The following is a 20,536-nucleotide window of genomic DNA, read 5'->3' as shown; positions in this document are numbered from 1 at the left end:
TGTAAACAACAATTACCTTAAAAAAGATTCAAGTGACTAGTTTAGGGGAAGACAATACAGGGCCCGTCCTTCAGAGCCATCCCACTGGGTGAGAGCTCCAGGCCCAGACCAGCCCGGTCCCAGCTCCCCACACCAGTACTGCCATTGTGACACACACAGCTCAATGGTCACGCTGATCAATTCAAACCCTGACAACAGCACACTAAATCAGGCAATCATTCGCACAGACAAGGCCTGAAGTAGCCCTCTCCCCATCTGCCAGGGCCTCTTGGCCACAATGTGATGGTGTGTGGGAGTGAGCATTCATCATGGTTGGGGGGGCTGTGTTGTGTGATAGAGCGCGTCTGAATGGGTGGAGCTCACTCATTAAGCTGATATTCCTGTTCTCTTTTCACGACTTAATAGGACTAAACTTTCGTTTGTTTCATCCTCTGTCATTTTTGACATCGTGGCAGCGTCTTGGACAAAAATTTCCACATGGAAGGTGGGAATCCAGTTCATTAACGAGGACTCAATGATTATGAGAAAATGAGAGAAGCAGTCTTTTGATACATGCATGACATCACTGTTACTCAATAGAACTGTCCAAAGTAAGATGTACTATTATTAGACCTTGGGATATAACTGCAGACTCATCAAAAGTTATCAGAAAGCCAACAAATATTAACCCATTATCCAGGAGTAAGACACCCAAGTTCCCTAACTTTATTTATTGAGTAACTGTTCATTGGAAGCTGTATGGAGACACTGAATATGCAGCGTTAAAAGGTAAGATAGGAGGTAGCGGCAAGGATCTGCAGCATAGGTCCTACTGCTGTAAGAAAGGTCTCCACAGACAAATCCTTTAGCAACCAAAGTGGGGAGGCACCATAAATATTCAGCTGGCTTTCTGGATTCCCCCCTGAACAGGGAACAAAGCCGAATCCAAACAACATTCAACAGTACTTTTTAACTTTTTATTTATGTGTTTTGACATGGAACTTGTTCTTTATCCATTTTGCAAAGAATAAGACAGCAAATGCTAAGTGGTGAGTGCTGACTTGCAGTAGTGAAAGTCAAAAGGCTCTTTATCATCATCATTCATGTCAGTCATTCATTCTTATTGAAGTTCTCCTTTAGTCTGTTGACCGAAGTTTGGCATAATCTTATTTTGTCATTCAAAATAAAAAGGGAGAATGTAGCTGTAAAGAAGGGGCACACTGCTAAAAGGGAGAATGTAGAACCAAGGCACACTGCTGAAAGGGAGAATGTAGAACCAAGGCACACTGCTGAAAGGGAGAATGTAGAACCAAAGGCACACTGCTGAAAGGGAGAATGTAGAACCAAAGGCATACTGCTGAAAGGGAAAATGTAGAACCAAAGGCATACTGCTGAAAGGGAGAATGTAGAACCAAAGGCACACTGCTGAAAGGGAGAATGTAGAACCAAGGTACACTGCTGAAAGGGAGAATGTAGAACCAAAGGCATACTGCTGAAAGGGAGAATGTAGAACCAAGGTACACTGCTGAAAGGGAGAATGTAGAACCAAGGCACACTGCTGAAAGGGAGAATGTAGAACCAAAGGCATACTGCTGAAAGGGAAAATGTAGAACCAAGGCACACTACTGAAAGGGAGAATGTAGAACCAAGGCACACTACTGAAATTGAGAATGTAGAACCAAGGCACACTGCTGAAAGGGAGAATGTAGAACCAAGGCACACTACTGAAATGGAGAATGTAGAACCAAGGCACACTGCTGAAAGGGAGAATGTAGAACCAAAGGCATACTGCTGAAAGGGAAAATGTAGAACCAAAGGCATACTGCTGAAAGGGAGAATGTAGAACCAAAGGCACACTGCTGAAAGGGAGAATGTAGAACCAAGGTACACTGCTGAAAGGGAGAATGTAGAACCAAAGGCATACTGCTGAAAGGGAGAATGTAGAACCAAGGTACACTGCTGAAAGGGAGAATGTAGAACCAAGGCACACTGCTGAAAGGGAGAATGTAGAACCAAGGCACACTACTAAAAGGGAGAATGTAGAACCAAGGCACACTACTGAAATGGAGAATGTAGAACCAAGGCACACTGCTGAAAGGGAGAATGTAGAACCAAAGGCATACTGCTGAAAGGGACAATGCAGAACCAAGGCACACTGCTGAAAGGGAGAATGAAGAACCAAGGCACACTGCTGAAAGGGAGAATGTAGAACCAAAGGCATACTACTGAAAGGGACAATGCAGAACCAAGGCACACTACTGAAATGGAGAATGTAGAACCAAGGCACACTGCTGAAAGGGAGAATGTAGAACCAAAGGCATACTGCTGAAAGGGACAATGCAGAACCAAGGCACACTGCTGAAAGGGAGAATGAAGAACCAAGGCACACTGCTGAAAGGGAGAATGTAGAACCAAAGGCATACTACTGAAAGGGACAATGCAGAACCAAGGCACACTGCTGAAAGGGAGAATGCAGAACCAAGGCACACTACTGAAAGACAAAAAAGAAAAAAACAAGTCACTAAACCAAAAGCACCAACAGGGGATGGCAGGAGCACTGAGGCGGAGCCCTGGGAGGGGCTCACTGCTTAGTGCACGGCTGGGGAACCTGTTCTATGGAGGGCCGATGTGCATGAGGGTTTTTGGGATGACAAAAAAATCCTCTTCCTTACAGCTGCATTCTGCCTTAACATTAACTTTTATTTTGTCATTTTTAGTAAAGGATTCTCTCCTCGTGAACTAAAGTTCACGTTGGCTGTCAGACATCTGGGCAAGTGGCGGCTTCTGTGTCTCTCCAGGATTCTCTGCCTTCCAGGGCTCAGGGGCAGCGATGGGTAAACTGCCATGAATAAATCTAAAGCAGCGCTTGTTAAACGGGGCTTCCTCATTCCCTCTTTTTTTAAATTCCCCCTCCAGAGAGATCCCAACTGAGGTAATAATGAGACCAGCTTACCGATAGCAATGGATTAACACAAAACCATGATGACTGGAATTGGACTTGGGGCTTTTGAAAAATACCTATTTGCAGATGCAAAAAACGTAATATCGGCCATATATAACATGTCGGTGTGCTTACAGCTGTTAAATTCTGTCTAAAAACAAAATAAATTGAAAAAATAAAAAACCTCAAGCGCTGGGGAGTTTAATAGTTATGGGTTGATAAATCTCCTTCTCAGAAATTTCAAGAATGTATGTGTGTAAGTCTCGTCATATAATAATAATAATAATAATAATAATAATGATTATTATTATTATTATTATTATTATTATTATTATAACGCCGTCTTAAAATAAAGTCCAGAATTTACAGACTCAGCATCCACAATAAATGACGACGGACAACTTTGATGATGATTTAAAATTAATCATTAACTCGTAAAACTTAAAACTTGAAACCAAAACAATAACTGTAATCTCCCACTAGGTGGCCCTAGTAGATTATATGAATCAGTTTTGAAGACACGTGTTAATGATTTGAGAATTTCAATCAATTTTGTGTTTTATATTGGTTCAGCTGAGCTATTTATAAGGACACTGTTACACATTTGCAATTATAATATATGTACACTATAAAAAATCGTAATTGTTAATGTTGTACCTTAGTATGCGTGACTCCAATAGGGTAGGTGCCGCTTATGCTCATCTGGAGCAGCTCGATGTTAAAAAACGCTAAACTTCTGCTCCTGTTTTATAAAGGGCTGCCTTCGTTTTTCCTGCCAAAAAAAAAAAAAAACACGAACCACTAAACGAATCCCGTTTAATTACTTTGAAAGGCTAATTTCAGCGGGATCATCCGTTGTGATTGACTTGATTACACATAATTAGCGTCGAAATTTTTAAGTTGCGTATTTACTGAATTTTAAAAATAAATATGATCCTGCTTGTACCAATGTGGGAATTGTACTTGCAATAATGAAAACCAGGGATATGATTATCATTGCCAGTTCGCATGAGTCAAGAGTATTTACCGAACTGGAAATGTTTAAGAAAAGTTCAAGACGTAAAATAAACTCCTGAAATCGTGAATTTGTTACAGTTGTGAGTGACGCACCGATGGAGTAGTGTTCTTTGGAATTACCGAATCTTTAGACAAATATTTTAAATGAGTCGCATTTAAATCATAATTACAGGCAATCCGTTGTCTTTTCGAAGAGACTGTTTTGAGGGAATTTGTGTTGAAACGCAGCTGAAATTGTAACTGCATTTAGGATGAAGAAATGCAGTCTGTCACAAGTGAGCTCACTTTAGTGAAGGGAACAGGGTGGGGGGATTCTACTCCCATCCTAATGAGCTGAAAGGCTAATGATTAAAAATGCTAACTCAGCAGTAGAGAATGACTGAGGGGCTGGTGGCTTGGAAAGGCAATCAGAGAGCTGTTTAAATCAGTCGAAATGAGACAGGCTAGCTGGGGCTGTGTGGCACGTTCGTATGCCCTTTCAACTCTTTTTAAACTCCCACCTTCAAAAAGCAGGGCATTCCTGTCCTGGGGTGCCAGTGGCACCCTGAGCACCATCTGTGGTCAGAGCGTGAACCTTTGCTTGTCTTCCATGTCATTTGAGTCATAAACGTCTTGTTCCCATTGTCTGGGATCTCATTTTGGGCACCGTCTCTCAGGACCCACCCATCAGCAGCCAATAAGTCGAACACGGTCCCCCCCCGAGTGGCAGCCTAGCATTCCTGCCATTTATTCTGCAGTATGCTAGGGGGGGGTCACAGCTGCTTTAATTACGCATTCTGGGTGCCTTGTTTCCCATGCGTAGGAGTGTAAATAAGGTATTCAGCACATCTCCTGTCAACTTTAGCAAGAAATGCTGTCAATCCATAATAAGAACAGAATTTGCATGTAATAACATATATCTGCCGTAAAGTAGTATTTAAATTACTATTAAACTATACAGAGTCTTGCTGTTTTCATTTTATCAGTCTTGGGAATTAAACAGGTGTTTATGCTGCATATAATGCCATTTAAAAGTCTCTGTAATCCAAAAAACTACACTTTGTGAACCATAATACCGGCCCCTATGGTTTGTAAGTGTCCTGGTGGAGTCTCCCGCTTTCCTCCCGGCTCAGGAGTCAGGATGACCTCAGCTCTGACAGTAACATTGGCTAAAGGAAACGGCTTCCTTTCTAGACACCATACATCGATGCCCTGTATTCAAGTGTATGGTCTAAGCTGGGCTACAGCCAAATCAATCTTTGACAATTTCTTTGAAGGGCTGAGATCACTGAGACACTGTTTACTTTGGATGAAAAGTGAAGCCTGTATTGAATAGCACATACTGGTATCAGGAAGGAAACAGGCCTTTAGAAATGTGTAAATATTTAGTGAATAAGTGCGGAGAACACCCTGGTGCAAGTGAGCTAGACGCTCGATACTTACATTATTGCCTTATACATATGCGAGGACAATATTGTCTATAAAATGCAAAACACAAAAGCATATTGAATAAGAAACTTCTATATTGGATCTACTTGTGAATCCTTCTTAATGCTTATGAAACTCCTGGAATTGAAAAACAGATTTGCAGACATCAGCAGGCAGACAGACATGAACAGCATCTGGTGGCTGGCTGTGTTATCTAGTCACCACTTTAATATCCAATATGAGCCAAAGCTAATATGTATTAAAACCTGTCTGGCTCCCAGCTCTGAACACTAGGCTTCTTGCTGGGCACTGGCTTTCATCTTCTGCCTCCTTCCTGTTACAGCTGCTGTGGTAAATGGCAAACAAAATAAAGTAATAAGGAGGTGAGCGTGTAGCGTCTGGGCCAGTGTTAGAGCGAGCGGCCGCAGACCCGTGGCGCTGAGATCCTTCGCGATCGGCTCCTTTCAGCAGGAATGCTCTAATCAGGCCGTCCAGCAGGGGACTCCTGCTTCATTACCGCCATCTACACTTTCCCAGGAGGGTAACCAAGGGCTGCAAGCTCTTTATTTTAATATGTTGGGTAAGTGCATTCCACAACAGACCCCTTTGCTTTATTTTCTTAATTAAATACCCCATGCAAGCCTTGGTGAGAGGTGTAGCAATTTTTTTTACTTCCAAAAAATGCTTTGAAAGGTTCTTGAAAGTAATTTTGAATTTATCAGAGACATTCTAGAAAGGTGTTTCTGCCGTGAACTGGGTTTAAAAATGTTACAATTTACTACAATCTTTTGATTCGGTCTCAGTTGTATCTAGAATGTATCCGTCAGAACGATTGTGCCATTGCTGATTTAATGTTAACAGTAGGCTGATGGAATGGCTGTTTTGTTTTAGTGTGTTTGAAACTTTCCTGTAAAAAGTAAGACGTTAAATGCAGAGAATGTAAGCCTCATTATTTAGCCGCTATTGTGTCTAATCCAATAACAGGAGCATGAAGTTCCAGGTGCCCTCAAGGCCTCTGTAATCCTTATAAACAGTGTGGATTTGTGTGTGTGGGTGGCGGAAATGTGTTATTTCTGAAGCGAAAGCCTTCGACTCTATCAGATAGATCTGACAGATAAGAAATTGCAAGGGTGACCAGGCTTTTCAGCAAAGGCTGTGTCCCCAGTATACCATTTTGGTTTGGCAGGTACAGTGTAATATTAATTGGCGGAATATCAGAGACAGATTAGAAGATTACATTTATTTACCGGTATGAAAATACACCATTTGTAAAGCATTTCCTGTGATGCTCTGCCTTCGATGTAAAAATATTACTTTTAGGTTGGAGAAAGGCTGAGTGGTTTTCTGTTCGCCATCTCCACTGACCCATTTCGTAAATAAACTTCAAGGGCTTTAACAGCAGAAACAGAAAGAGGAAACTGTATCAGTAAATATTTAGCTTTATTGGTTCAATATCTTTTGGTCAAATAGTGGTGCACCTGTGAGGCACAGATGTTACATTTTAATCATCTTATATTACATCTTGGTGGTATGGTAAATAATGTATTGTGTTTCTGAGTAAAAAAAAAAAGCACAGCATTGAAACAGAAATGGTTATGCTGCTTTAGTAAAATGCTAACTGGATATCTGATAACAGGCAGATCCTACCAGGTGAATGACACCACTTGACACGGCTGAATGATAAGGTGTGCTTGGTTATCATAAAACCACATGGCATCCGTCCTCCCCTCCTCACATCATTCCCTGGTCTGGGTTGTGGTTTAACGCAGAAGTTTTCCTTCCCCAATACCCCTGTAAAACTATGTGTAACATGAAGGGAGAAAGTGTTGGGATATTTACCTACAGTCGCTGATGAGCTTGCGTGACAAGCAGGAACGTAGAAGCAGGTTGAGAAGATCTTTGCTGCAGGGCTCCGTCAGCACTGCCACGGGCCTTAGGGTGTCAGGATCTTCTCAAATGATCATAAAAGCCCTGTAAATTTTCCTTAGGCCACCTTCATTATCCAGTCCTTCAACGCTAGATGAGGGCAGTAATTTTATTGTAACGGTATGTGCGAGGGCAGTGTACCAGAACATTTTTAGGGACTGTTTTCAATGACTTGTTTTTAATTCTTGGTGAAAGTACATTGTGACAAATCACAAGAAGATAGTGTTCTGTTAAAAATTAATCTTCAGGATACAGGGACCATTTAATCCATCCATCCTTATTCTGTAACTGCTTATCCTACTCAGGGTTGTGGGGGTCCAGAGCCTATCCCGGAGGCTATGGGTGCAAGGCAGGGGACAACCCAGGACTGAGCGCCAACCAATCACAGGACACGCTCACACACCATTCATTCACATATGCACATCTACTGGCAATTTAACTGCAATTTAAGGGACCTTCTATGTTACTAAAAAAACACACAGCCCTGCAATGGACTGCCAGCCTGTCTGCGATGTCTCTTACCAACTTATATAAGACAATTATTATTCATGAACCACCTTCATTTAATGTGCATATAAATGGCAGAGGTGAGCACACTCCTGTCATCATATAGAGCAGGGGTGCCCAATTTGTCGATCGCGATCCACAGTACTGGTCAATCGCAAAGGTAGAGTGGGTAGATTGTATGGCATTAAAAACAGAGGATGGATGTCGCATTCAACCACGCCAGCTGCTGCAAAACTCCAGCAAGCGGCCGAGTCGCCTAGTCAGGCTCCAATTTAGTTCTGCTGAACTTAAGAAAGGGTATAAAAATGATTGGGGTAGCTGGACGAAGTAAGGAGCTAAAAGCCTACCACTTCCATACGGAGTGGAAGGAGTTTTATTCTCACAATGTCATATTCGAAGTGCGTTTGTTTCAACTGTCAGTCTACCATTGCTATTCTGAAGAAGGGAAATGTGGAGCGGCGTTTTCGGACTGTTCATAACAATTACGACATTAACTTTCCCCAGAAAAGCGATCTGAGAAAGAGAAAGGTGAAGGAACTAAAATCCCAATTCAATTCAAAAACGCTTTATTTATCCCAAAGGGAAATTATTAATAATAATATTAACAATAATAAGAAGAATAAAGAATACTCATTATATCTATAAATAAATATTGCATTTTTATTTTTAGGTAGATCATTTTGACTTGGTCATTTATAAGTAGCTCACAAGCTGAAAAAGTGAGGGACCCCTGATATAGGGCATTTCAGTGATAAACATCTTAAGACCCGTGGCTGTATGTGTGAAGAGAGACGCTGTTCACCTGCATGCCTCGTGTTCTCTGTCGAAAATCAAATCTGATGACTTCTTTTCAGCTTTTCAGCTGTGGATCTGCCGAATGGAAATGTATACACATGTGCAATTGTTTTCTCTGCTAGCAAGAGGAAGAATCTTATATTACTGCATTGCTCTCTACCCCAACAAAGAATGTAGCAGGTTGCTAATTTCACTTGTGTTGCCTAAATTTGTGCTCATTTGATTGTTAATCTCTTTGCAATAGCTTGCCATTCTACACACTCTAGGCGTGCATATATAAAGGAGTGTAAAGGCCACACGGACCTCATTCAGGGGTAGCAGTGGAGGGGGTTTAACAAAAGTAGGGGGGAAAACAAAAGACAGTGATTTCGGTATGAGTACGCAGAAAAGCGAGGAAAAGGAGGCTTCGGGTTTCACAGGGGCTGCGACTGTCAGCAGCATCAGAGTCTTTCTGCATTTACCGGACACAACAGAAAATAAAACTAAGTGCAATTAATGACTGAGAAGTGAGTGCGTACATTACCGGACTTTACATCCTGCCATCTTGCAAAGACAAAGATAGAAATACGACTGTAAATACACAAATAAAGATCATGCCTTTGGAGTAAAATTTAGCATGTCAAATATGTAAATTTATATTAGTAAAACGCATGTTCTTTAATATCACTAATCACATCCACTTAAACCCAGGTAACTCAATCCCACCAGTGGATTAGAGAGAGGACAAAAGTACTTGGGATGAAAATGGAATGGAGACTGTCACCTGTTGCCTAACTGGTGCACTTCGAGGCAGGGATGGACTGGGATTTAAAATCGAACCTAGACTTTAAGTGTGGGGCGAGTCCCAAATGATTTGACAGCCCACGTTCCCATCGGCCCACTGGGAAAATGCCCAGTTTTGAGGTGAAACAGTCAGCTTCACTTAGGAAACATGTGGTTTTATGTGTCATGTTTTTAAAAATGGTAATAAAGAGGTAATCACACTAGAATGACAGTATCCAAACAAGGCAGCTGTTCCTACTTATCTGTCCTAAAACACTTGTGCTCATAAGACCTTAATCCCTGAATGCGGTTAAGCCTCCTTTAGAGCGTGGGGCATTAAGGGAGGTGCCTCGTTTAGGCCTTGGAGGCAATTAGAGGGACCGAGCTGAGTCGCCGCCGTATGGAGAGGCTCCTTATCTCGCGGCTCGTGGGTCCAGCCACTGCAGGTTGCAGCCACACGCGTGTCGCACCGCCGCTCGCTTTCCGCAGATCAAGAGCAGCTCCCTGCTGGTCTACAGGCTGCCCGGCCTACAGGTGGGCCAGCTAATGAGCCGGTGGCAGCGGCCTGCTGGCAGGGGAGGAGACACCGGGGACACCAGGGCAGAGACCCTTAGCGCGGGGTCTCCCCTGGAACGGCAGCAACGCAGGGATTACAGGGTTTACTACACTCTGTGATGTGGCTTGTTAAATGCTGCATTTAATGTTTTGCATGGAAATACATGCAAAACATTTATATCTCTATATATGTTGCGTATGCGAATTACATCCATATACACTCACTGAGCACTTTATTAGGAACACAAAACTAATACTGGGTAGGGCCTGGATTCCACAAAATGTTGGAAACATTCCTTTGAATTTATGGTCCACACTGACATGATCGCGTCACGCAGTTCTGCAGATTTGTCAGCTGCACATTTATGCTGTGAATCTCCTGTTCTACTACACTCAAAAGGTTCTCCTGGATTCAGATCCAATGAACTCATTGTCATGTTCTTGAATCCAGTGTGAGACGAGATTTGCTTTGTGATTTGGTACATTAGCCTGCTGGAAGTCGGCATTAAAAGATGGGTAAATGGTGTCCGTAGAGGAATGCACATGGTCAGCAACAATACTGAGATACTGTGTCATTTAAACAATATTCAGATACTGTGTCATTTAAACAATACTCAGATACTGTGTCATTTAAACAATACTCAGATACTGTGTCATTTAAACAATACTCAGATACTGTGTCATTTAAACAATACTCAGATACTGTGTCATTTAAACAATACTCAGATACTGTGTCATTTAAACAGTACACAGATACTGTGTCATTTAAACGATACTCAATGGGTATTAGGGAGCCCAATGTGCTGAGGAAACATTCCCTACATCATTAAACCACCAGCAGCCTGAACTAGTGACACAAGTGAGGTGGGTTCCATGGATTCGAGCTGTTGACACCAAGTTCTGAGCCTGCCATCTATGTGCCTCAGCAGAAATCGAGATTCATCTGACCAGGCTGCATTTTTCCGGTCTTCAGCTGTCCAGTTTTGGTGAGCCTGTATCCACTGCAGCCTCAGTTTCCTGTTATTGGCTGACAGGAGTGGAGCCCGACATGGCCCTGCTGCCGTAGACCATCACCTTAGCTATCTGCTAAGAACCAATCTTATTAAAGGCTGCTGTCTCTTTTTTATTGCCTCTTTTATGATAAAATAGGCTCAGTTCACTCAGTACAGCAATACCCACAACTCCATGGTTTCATTTATGATGTTTTTTTCATTGTTCCTTCATCATTTTGAGGGGTATAAAAAGCATGATTTTCATTGCTCTGTCATCCCTTGATACACTTTTTCATCGCTCTAAAACCTCAGAATCTCTTTCAATCGCGAGACTTCAGTAATATACGGTCATTCCGAAGGTTTGTTTAGGTCTGACTGGGGAAATTGCCCTATACTGTATATGTTCTACGCTGCCTGCCCCACTAATGTCTGTGAGGTCCTGCACCAGATAAGCGGACGGAAGGTGCCAGGATGGCAGTCCCAGATTCATTCAATGCACAATAAGGTCTGCTAATTGAACCTGTAGCTGTACAGGTATTTGTACCTTTAAGAACACTTTTGAGCCATTGATGGAACATTAATGACGTTTGTTCCTCAGAGTCCATTTTTGTAGCTTAAAAGGAACAATTACAAGGGTACGGTCTCGGTGACAAGCAGAGGTACAAATTTTTGCCCTTTCTTCTGAGAGTGTACACGGGTAGTTATGCAGGATTCCCCTGTGCCCCATCTGAAGGTCATGACACGCAGAACCACCAGAAGACGCATCATTTCGTATCAGCCCTAGCACTTCACAGTGAACTGAGGCCAGGCGACATTTGCCTGTGTCTGCAGCTAGGTAGGTGCTCACTGCAAGCTGTTTTAGAAAAGGTCAGTCAGAAGCAAAATTTCACCTTTCTTTCATCTCCCATTGAATTTCCTCTTAGAACCATGAATTTGGGGGTTTGTTTTGTCAACCTTTTGTGCGGGAAAACTGCCTCCGGTTTCCTGGAGCACCAATAGCTTTTGTTGTCCTGTGGTGCTGGTCACTCAAGGCAGGAGCAAAGTAGTGAGGGAGGAGGGGAGACTGGCCTTCACATAATGTGCCGGTGCTATAAAAGCCTCTTTGTCACAGGAGAGCGGGGTCACCTTCAGCCAGCAAACAAATACTTACACTCAAGGCGTATTTTACTTGGGCCCCAAACAGAGGAATAAGACATTTATTCAAAGGAGAAAAACATGAAAGGGCAATTTGCATTGATTGGGCGTTCTCATAAAAAGAGTGGCTTTTGTCATATGGTGCTGGAATTGCTGTGAATCTGCAGATGATTCCGTTTCAAAGCACAGTAGCTCATTTATTCAGTCAGAAGAAAAAACTGTTAAGTTGTTTGCAAAATGCAATGTTGCCTTAAAGGTGGTCTTTGTATCCACATATTCACCATTTCTGCAGGAATGTGCCAATTGTGGCATAAATTCCATGCTAGAAGTTTATTCCCCCAAAGAAAGGTTACTATAAGATGCACTCCTATATGCAGAGTAAAGGTTACCATAAAATGCACTCCTCTATGCAGAGTAAAGGTTACCATAAGACACACTCCTCTATGCAGAGTAAAGGTTACCATAAGACGCACTCCTCTATGCAGAGTAAAGATTACCATAAGACGCACTCCTCTATGCAGAGTAAAGATTACCATAAGACGCACTCCTCTATGCAGAGTAAAGGTTACCATAAGACGCACTCCTCTATGCAGAGTAAATATTACCATAAGATGCACTCCACTATGCAGAGTAAAGGTTACCATGACACACTCCTCTATGCAGAGTAAAGGTTACCATAAGACTCAGTCCTCTATGCAGAGTAAAGGTTACCATAAGACTCAGTCCTCTATGCAGAGTAAAGGTTACCATAAGACTCAGTCCTCTATGCAGAGTAAAGGTTACCATAAGACTCAGTCCTCTATGCAGAGTAAAGGTTACCATAAGACTCACTCCTCTATGCAGAGTAAAGATTACCATAAGACTCACTCCTCTATGCAGAGTAAAGATTACCATAAGAGTGTGCTGCACATATGTATCTCTCTCTTCTCTCTCTGTCGCTCTTTAAACACACACAGGTTTATAATTATATCATTGTGGGGACTTTCCATTCATTTCTATGGGGAAAATTCTAATCCTGAAATGAGCCCAACCCTTACCTTAACCATAAGTAACCAAACAAAACAAGACTTTTCGTGTTTTTTTTTATTGCATTCACAGATTTTTGTGGAGACCTGAAAAAGCGTCCTCACAATGTAAAAATAACAAGTTTTCATTACATTGTGGGGGATATTTGGTCCTCACAATGTAATAAAAACATAATCCACATACACACATTCTGGCCACTTTATTAGGTACAACTTGTTTGTCGTACCAAAGTTGGATCTTATTTTGCCTACAGAACTGCCTTACTTCTTCGTGGCAGATTCAACAAGGTGCTTGAAACATTCCTCAGAGACTTTGTTCCATGTTGACATGACAGCATCAAACACCTGCTGCAGATTTGTCGGCTGCACCTTCATAATGTGAATTTCCCGTTCCACCACATCCCATAGGTGCTTTGTTGGACCAAGATCTGATGACTGTGGAGGCCATTTCAATACCATGAACTTATTGTCATGTTCAAGAAACCAGGCTTAAATGATATGACCTTTCTAACATGGTGTCTTATCCTGCTGGAAGTAGCCATTAGAAGCTGACTACACTGTGGTCATGAAGGGATGGACATGGCCAGTAACAATACTCAAGTAGGCTGTGGCACTTAAACTAAGCTCAGTTGGTACTAAGAGACCCAAGCGTGCCAAGAAAATATCCTCCACACCATTACATCACTACCACCAGCCTGAAGTTTTAATACAAGGCAGGATGGATCCTTCTGAACCTACCATTTGAATGTTGCAGTAGAAATCGATACTCATCTGTCCAGACAACATTATTCCATTCCTCCATTGTTCGGTTTATGTGAGCGTGTGCCCACTGTAGCCTTAGTGGTACCCAGTCTGGTCTTCTGCTGCTATAGACCATCTGCTTCAAGGTTCAACATGATATGTGTTCAGAGATGCTCTTCTGCATACCTTGGTTGTAATAAGTGGTTATTTGAGTTGCTGTTGCCTTTCTATCAGCTTGAATCAGTCATTGACCTTTCTTCTCTGACCTCTGCCATCAACAAGGCATTTTTGTCCAGAGAACCACCTCTCACTGGATGTTTTCTTTCTTGACTCATTCTCTGTAAACCCTAGAGATGGTTCTGTGGGAGAATGTCAGTAGATCACCCATTCTGAAATGCTCATACCAGCCCATTTGACACCAACACCCATGCCACGTTCAAAGTCACTTTAATCACCTTTCTGCCCCATTCTGGTGTTTGATGTGAACATTCACTGAAGCTTCTGACCTGTATCTGCCTGACTTAAGAATTGTGCTCCTGACATATGATTGTATGATTAGATATTTGCTTCAACAAGCAGAGAGAGGAAAAGTGTATTTCACTGTTATAGGTTTTTCCCTATACAGCACTGTGCAAATGTCCTGGGCAATCAAAGAAAATGATGTTTAAATGATTTTCAAACTAGTGTAACACAATGATACTATATCTGTTAAAGTGTGTTAGCTTGACCATTTCAAAACCTCTGTAAAAGTCACCCCAGTATTTACAGCATCCATGTGGTTTTTTGACTGGACCAATAGCACACGTCACATGACTAATCAATACATCACTAAGATTTTTAACTGATTAAATTAAGTGAGTTGGTTGTGAAGTGTAATGAACAGATGGAAAGGCTAACATACCCCTGAGGAGACCTCTGGGAGCCAAAACAGTGTTCATCTGTCTATTTAACAAGATATCTATAACTTTTAGAGAATGGAAAAAAAATCTGTTAGCTTTTATTGGGTTACTCTTAATTTCCATATGTTCCAATTGTTTTTTTTTTTTTGCGCTGAGCAAAAAAAAGACTTTGACTGCCCAAGACTTTTACACAGTACTGTACATCTTTGTGTGATTCCCATATGTATATAAGTTCCATGTTTAAATATTCCATTTTATCATAATATGAATCATAAACATTTTTCAGTTTATACTTATGAAAATGGATTTGCATGCTGCATGCTGTATCGAACACATGATTTGTGCCACACGTGGGACGAGCGGTGATGTAATGCAGTGAGGCAGTGTAATTTTGAACGCACAGCAATTCAGCGTTGAGGCTTCCTTTTGATGCCTAAGATCAGATACAGCGCCTATTAAGAATCTGCCAGCCTTAATGAAGAGAACTGTCTAAACATGATGAACGCAGGTCTGCACGGATACTGGCTTCTAGGCACCCTGTTGTGATGTAATTAGATTTTGGAATCTCCACCCCTCTCTTTTATTCGCGGTGTTTGTTTTGCACTCCAGGACGCTGGGGGTCAGGGATTTATGCAGAACAGCCATGTGGGGCAGCAGAGAGACATGCCTGCATCGGGCCAGTACGAGTGGGGCATATTAGATGCTACTGGCTGTGATGATGGGGATGGAACAGTATAATAGAATTATGCCGACAGCCTTGCAGATCCATCAGCCTCTGGCACTGTTCATGAGGGTTGATGTCATGGCCTCTAGTGGGACAGAACAGAGGCTTCCCTCTATCCACTATTCCCATTGTTTTAGGAGGCCTGTCATTAGCAAGGGAATCAAATTACCCAGAAACCCACAAGGCATGATCACAATCCACACATCTACATTAAGTACAATATCTATATATATACTCTATAGAGTATCATATAATAAAAAATAGGTCCAACTGCAGAAACGTTTTATCACGTAACTCAAACTGTTACAAAACCTATTGCTCTGCTGTGTTTCTTTATAGTGCATGACAATCGATATTAAAAGTAATCAAAATGTTAATCGTAGGATTTTGACTTGATACCATCACTATACCAGAAACAAACAGACAGACAGACACAGACACAGACAGACAGACAGATAGATAGATAGATAGATAGATAGATAGATAGATAGATAGATAGATAGATAGATAGATAGATAGATAGATAGATAGTCATGGACTATAGTAGATATGGTGCTAAAATTGCAGAAGAACAAAGGATATATTGCATGGGAATACTAATATATAGATTGAAACAATACCTTAGAAAGCCAAAAATAGTTTCCATACCATCATTAATTCACCATAACAAGCATATCGCATGCTATCTAACTGTGCCAATAAACAGCTCAGTTGATTATTTTCACAGCGGTTATTCTTCTTCTAGGTAATCCGTAAATACAATCCCTATTAGGCTTATGATGACACCCAAAATAAAGCATGATTGCATTAGGCCTGTTAACCAGCACACATTTTAAAACAAACATTTATCCATTAAAGGTTCCAGCTATTTGTAGAATTGAATTTGGGTGTTTTGTGAATGCGTGTGTGTGTTTCCCGTTAACACAAGTTGCTTGTTGAGATATCCAAATGCATCATTGTGCTACATTAAAGCACACCCTTTGCATTTTAGTTAAGTGACCCTTTCCAAATCACCCAAATAGTCTGGAGACCAGGGTATATAATGCAGTTCTTTGGAATCTCCTAACAAAAGGTTTTTGGGGAAGGGAGGGGGGGGTCTTCATGAGACGTGTGAGAAGAAAGTATCCAGAGATGTCAGGAGGCCCTTGGACAAACAAGCAAACTGCAGCAACCATCTGAGTTGACTTAATGTCGTTAGGCTACAGTCCACTTAAAGCAGAGAAGAAAGCCATGAATTGGTCCGGGAAGTGGCAAGACCTCTGTGTAGACGAGGCTGGAACAGCCGATGAATGCATCACATTCATCACAAGGACACAGCATTCTGCTCCACAGACGGCAAAATGACAAGAAGCCATCCAAATGAAGGAAAACTGAAGGAATGACAACAAAAAAGGTAGTAATTAGATTAGGGGAGAATAAAGTGGAAATGCACCAAAATACATCACTGTCTCCTGCTTTTTGTTACGCTACCATTCAACTTCAGAAATCTGACAGAATATAATCAAGTTTTACATTTGTGTGCATAGCGTGCAGAATATTAAAGTTTTGCAGCAAAACACGCACATTTATGCCCGATCTTGCTTTTGTTTTGATTCCTCTGTTAATCTTCTCCACAAAATCACATTCATTTTCGCCTTAACAAGAAGAACTATACATTTTCCTTACTAATACTATCATAACTGTAGGCTGTTTTTATGTTATTCTGTTTGTTCTTTTGTTTATTTGTTTTATTTATTGTTATTATTGTTTTATGCACTCAGCTGATTGGGATAAAACCGGGACCAATCGCTGTATGGCCATGATTTGACCATATCTATATTGAGTATGTTCCTTGTTGGCCCCTTTTTAGATACGTTCAATCATTCACACATAAACCTTCATTCATTTCTGTAAGTGAAAAAAAAGTAGACTCTTCAAGGCAACTTTAAATGCTTAACCACTGATTAGAACAAAAGTACATGATCATATACACATTTTCGAACTGTTCATTAGGGACATAGCTTATTATCACTGTTTTCTGAAATATAGTTAGAACGGCTGATAGATCCTAAACACATCACAGACACCACAAAAAAATACAAAGAAAGTGTTTCTGAGTGAAATGATTACGTTCTTAATCATGCCAGAACAGTTCATTAAACTTCAAAATGTTTCTTCAACTTGTCAGAGTAAACAGAAATAGTAAACTGTGATTTAATTCCTCGTGGAAAATAGTTTTTCGAAGAGGAATCAGGTAGAAAAGTAAGCTAAACTACTTTAGGCTCTTAGTTATTATTTAAACTGGTCCATGCTGACAGAAGGAAACACCTTCAGTGGTCAGGAAAACGTGACTAATAAATTCCAACCGGTAATTAGGTGGTTTGTCCTATGACTTTATTAGTATTTTAAATTAATGTGTTTCAACTTCTTTTTGTGATTTCTGTCATTAAATATACAAATGGACTATTATTTAAGGATTCGGTTCATATTTATATGTATAGAATTCCTACAGAATACTTGTAATAGATAATTAAAGTAAGAGAATGTAGTTTGTCTTTGGAAGTTGTGGCATTATGGGTTTTGGTAACATTTTGTGGAGTATTCCCCAGCCCCCCAACAGAAAAAAAAACACAGATGGAGGGAGCATTTAAGGCTTAGTAAATACTTTGCAAGACTGAACGTCAGACCTGTACCAGTGTACCCAGTCCCAAAACAAATAAGGTAACTGGGATCTGACAGCATCCACACAGCTGGCCTCAGAGATCTGTGGATCCTCAGCAAACGAGCATCTGACCGGCTGTAGGATAACTGACCCAGGCAGGTGTACAACTCAAACACAACAGACCCCCCTCCCCCCCCCCCCCCCACCATGGACCCACTACTGAAACCGCACTGTGCTTAACAGCTCTTCTCGGCATTGAGTTTTCAGTAGGCGTAACTGGTCTAAAGACAAATTATTGTCTTTCCAAAAACAAGAAGGTGAAAACAGCATATTACTTAGGGTTCTACAGAAGAGATCAGACAAATACCGTATTGAAACATAGATTGCGATACCAAGAACTAAGTACATTATTTACACTCTTCAAAATAAAACTGATACTATTGCAAGATTCTCCAGTTTTATTTTAACAACCTATAAATGTGACAAGTTGCTTAACCAAGGATTCTCTGGGAAACATGGCAGATAGAGGTCACCAGTGTCATACAGATGCTTCTATCATGTGTCCATTCCCCAAATCCAAGTTACCCATAAGCAACAGTTCATGCAGTAATAAAATTTACGTCTACTTTTTACATTTTTAACAATATTATAGTTAGTGCACCCAGGGCTCAACACCGTGGCGAATCCTGACGAACATTTTGATCAAATTTAAATAAAATTCTGATCAAATACTTAGTATTTAAATAATGTTTTTAAAACTATCCTAGATAAGACTAATTATTTTCCTCAAGCAAAACATTTTGCCACCGATACAGATGAGTCTTACCATGGACACGTTCGTCCGTGTAAAGACAAGTGTACAATCCGTGACCGTAACATTACAATTGTGATGTCACAACCTTCAACTATTTTTTTTTCGGCTCATTCACGATTTTTATGTATATAACAATTCCGTATTTTATGTGCCAATACCACATAAATAGGCTTTTTTTTTACCGTGCCTCAGCGATTTATGAGATGCCCGCATTTTCGTTGCTACGTCTTGCGCCCCCTGGCGGAAAGCGCTGCGCATTCGAAGGGAAAAAGCGAAGGGGAAAAAGCTTCATTACAACAGACCACTTGCAACTAAATATAATTTTTTTAAAAATGTATAATAGTGTTTTATGGTTATATCCGTGGCGTGTAATAATGTCAACGCAATGTAGGCAGAAGAAAGTTTAAAAAATTCTGAAATGATTTTTAAGACTAGGGCTTTGAAACAGATGTTAACAGATGTTACATTGAAATGCATATATTATTTTCTGTTTTAGCCCGTGCAAGATACTAGGCCTATATGAAAAATATGGTAACATTATTGAGAGAGGGAAATAACGAATTTGAAGCTGAATTGCGCTTTGTATTCCCGCTAGAGGGAACTCGCTACCCTCAAATGGATATCTATCCAGTGAGACATTTTCACCGCAAAATACAATACTGACAAGTAGTATTTTATCACGGATATCATTTTAACGCTATATGTCCATTATCAAATTTATTTTAAGTTATTTAATATTTAAGCTCCGTTTCAATTATTAGTTTTCCACAAGAAAATTTAAATAGTGCGCAATAATGCTATGTGTACGCATTAAAATAATCAGAAAAAATGCGTAAAATTTTACATTTCAGAGCTGCAAAATGTCCTCTATTATCGTAGCGACACTTGTGTTCACCTGTAAATGTTCACGCAAATGCAGTTGGGGTAAAACTCAACTCGGACGTACTGATTGTCTAACTATTTTCTCCAAGTTATTTGGCTTAGAGTTCTGCTCTTGGCATGACTCAGTAATAGTAATAAAAAAAAACGGTCTTAATTGGTTGCTGTACGGCTCAGCACGTTCGCCACGAGTCTGGTGTAGTCAGGCACAACCCCAGCTCCTGATGCCAACCCAACAAACTAAGTGTCACTGACTAACCATTTTACACTGGTAGCAGGAAAATGTGTTCCAGACAAATGCGATTTAATCAGCTCTGTTTACACCAATAATGCTTACACGACGTTGACGAAGTGTATACAAAACAAGATTTGTAGTGTGCTACTGTTGGCTGGAGGAGTGGTTTTCCCAGGCTTCGAGCGAGAGAAGCCGGATTCCCGCAAACGAGCTTTTCTATAGTTCCCGCTGCAACCAATGAACACTCCCTTGGCACGTGCTCCACGGAGGACGGAAGGCACGGCGCGGCCGCTCGCGGTGGGGCTGGCACGCGGACAGATGTTATTCTAACTTCCCCCACCCTTCCTTTTCTCCCGCTCTCCCTGGGATGATTGACAGCTCGGGGTTTACTCGGCCAATCATAACACACAACGACAAATTAGCATATAGTGCTCGACTGCCATTGGTTTTCTGCGTGCCGCTGCAAAACCGCCTCGCGTGCCGAAACATCTATTATTCCTTTGAAGTGGAATGTTCTAAACGTTTGACCCAGTTTTACCTCAGAGTCAGTTCCGTTAAAAATA

The sequence above is a fragment of the Brienomyrus brachyistius genome, chromosome 8 (assembly GCF_023856365.1).
Source record: "Brienomyrus brachyistius isolate T26 chromosome 8, BBRACH_0.4, whole genome shotgun sequence".
NCBI classification, from domain to species: Eukaryota; Metazoa; Chordata; class Actinopteri; order Osteoglossiformes; family Mormyridae; genus Brienomyrus; species Brienomyrus brachyistius.
Note: the sequence above shows the minus strand (reverse complement) of the source record.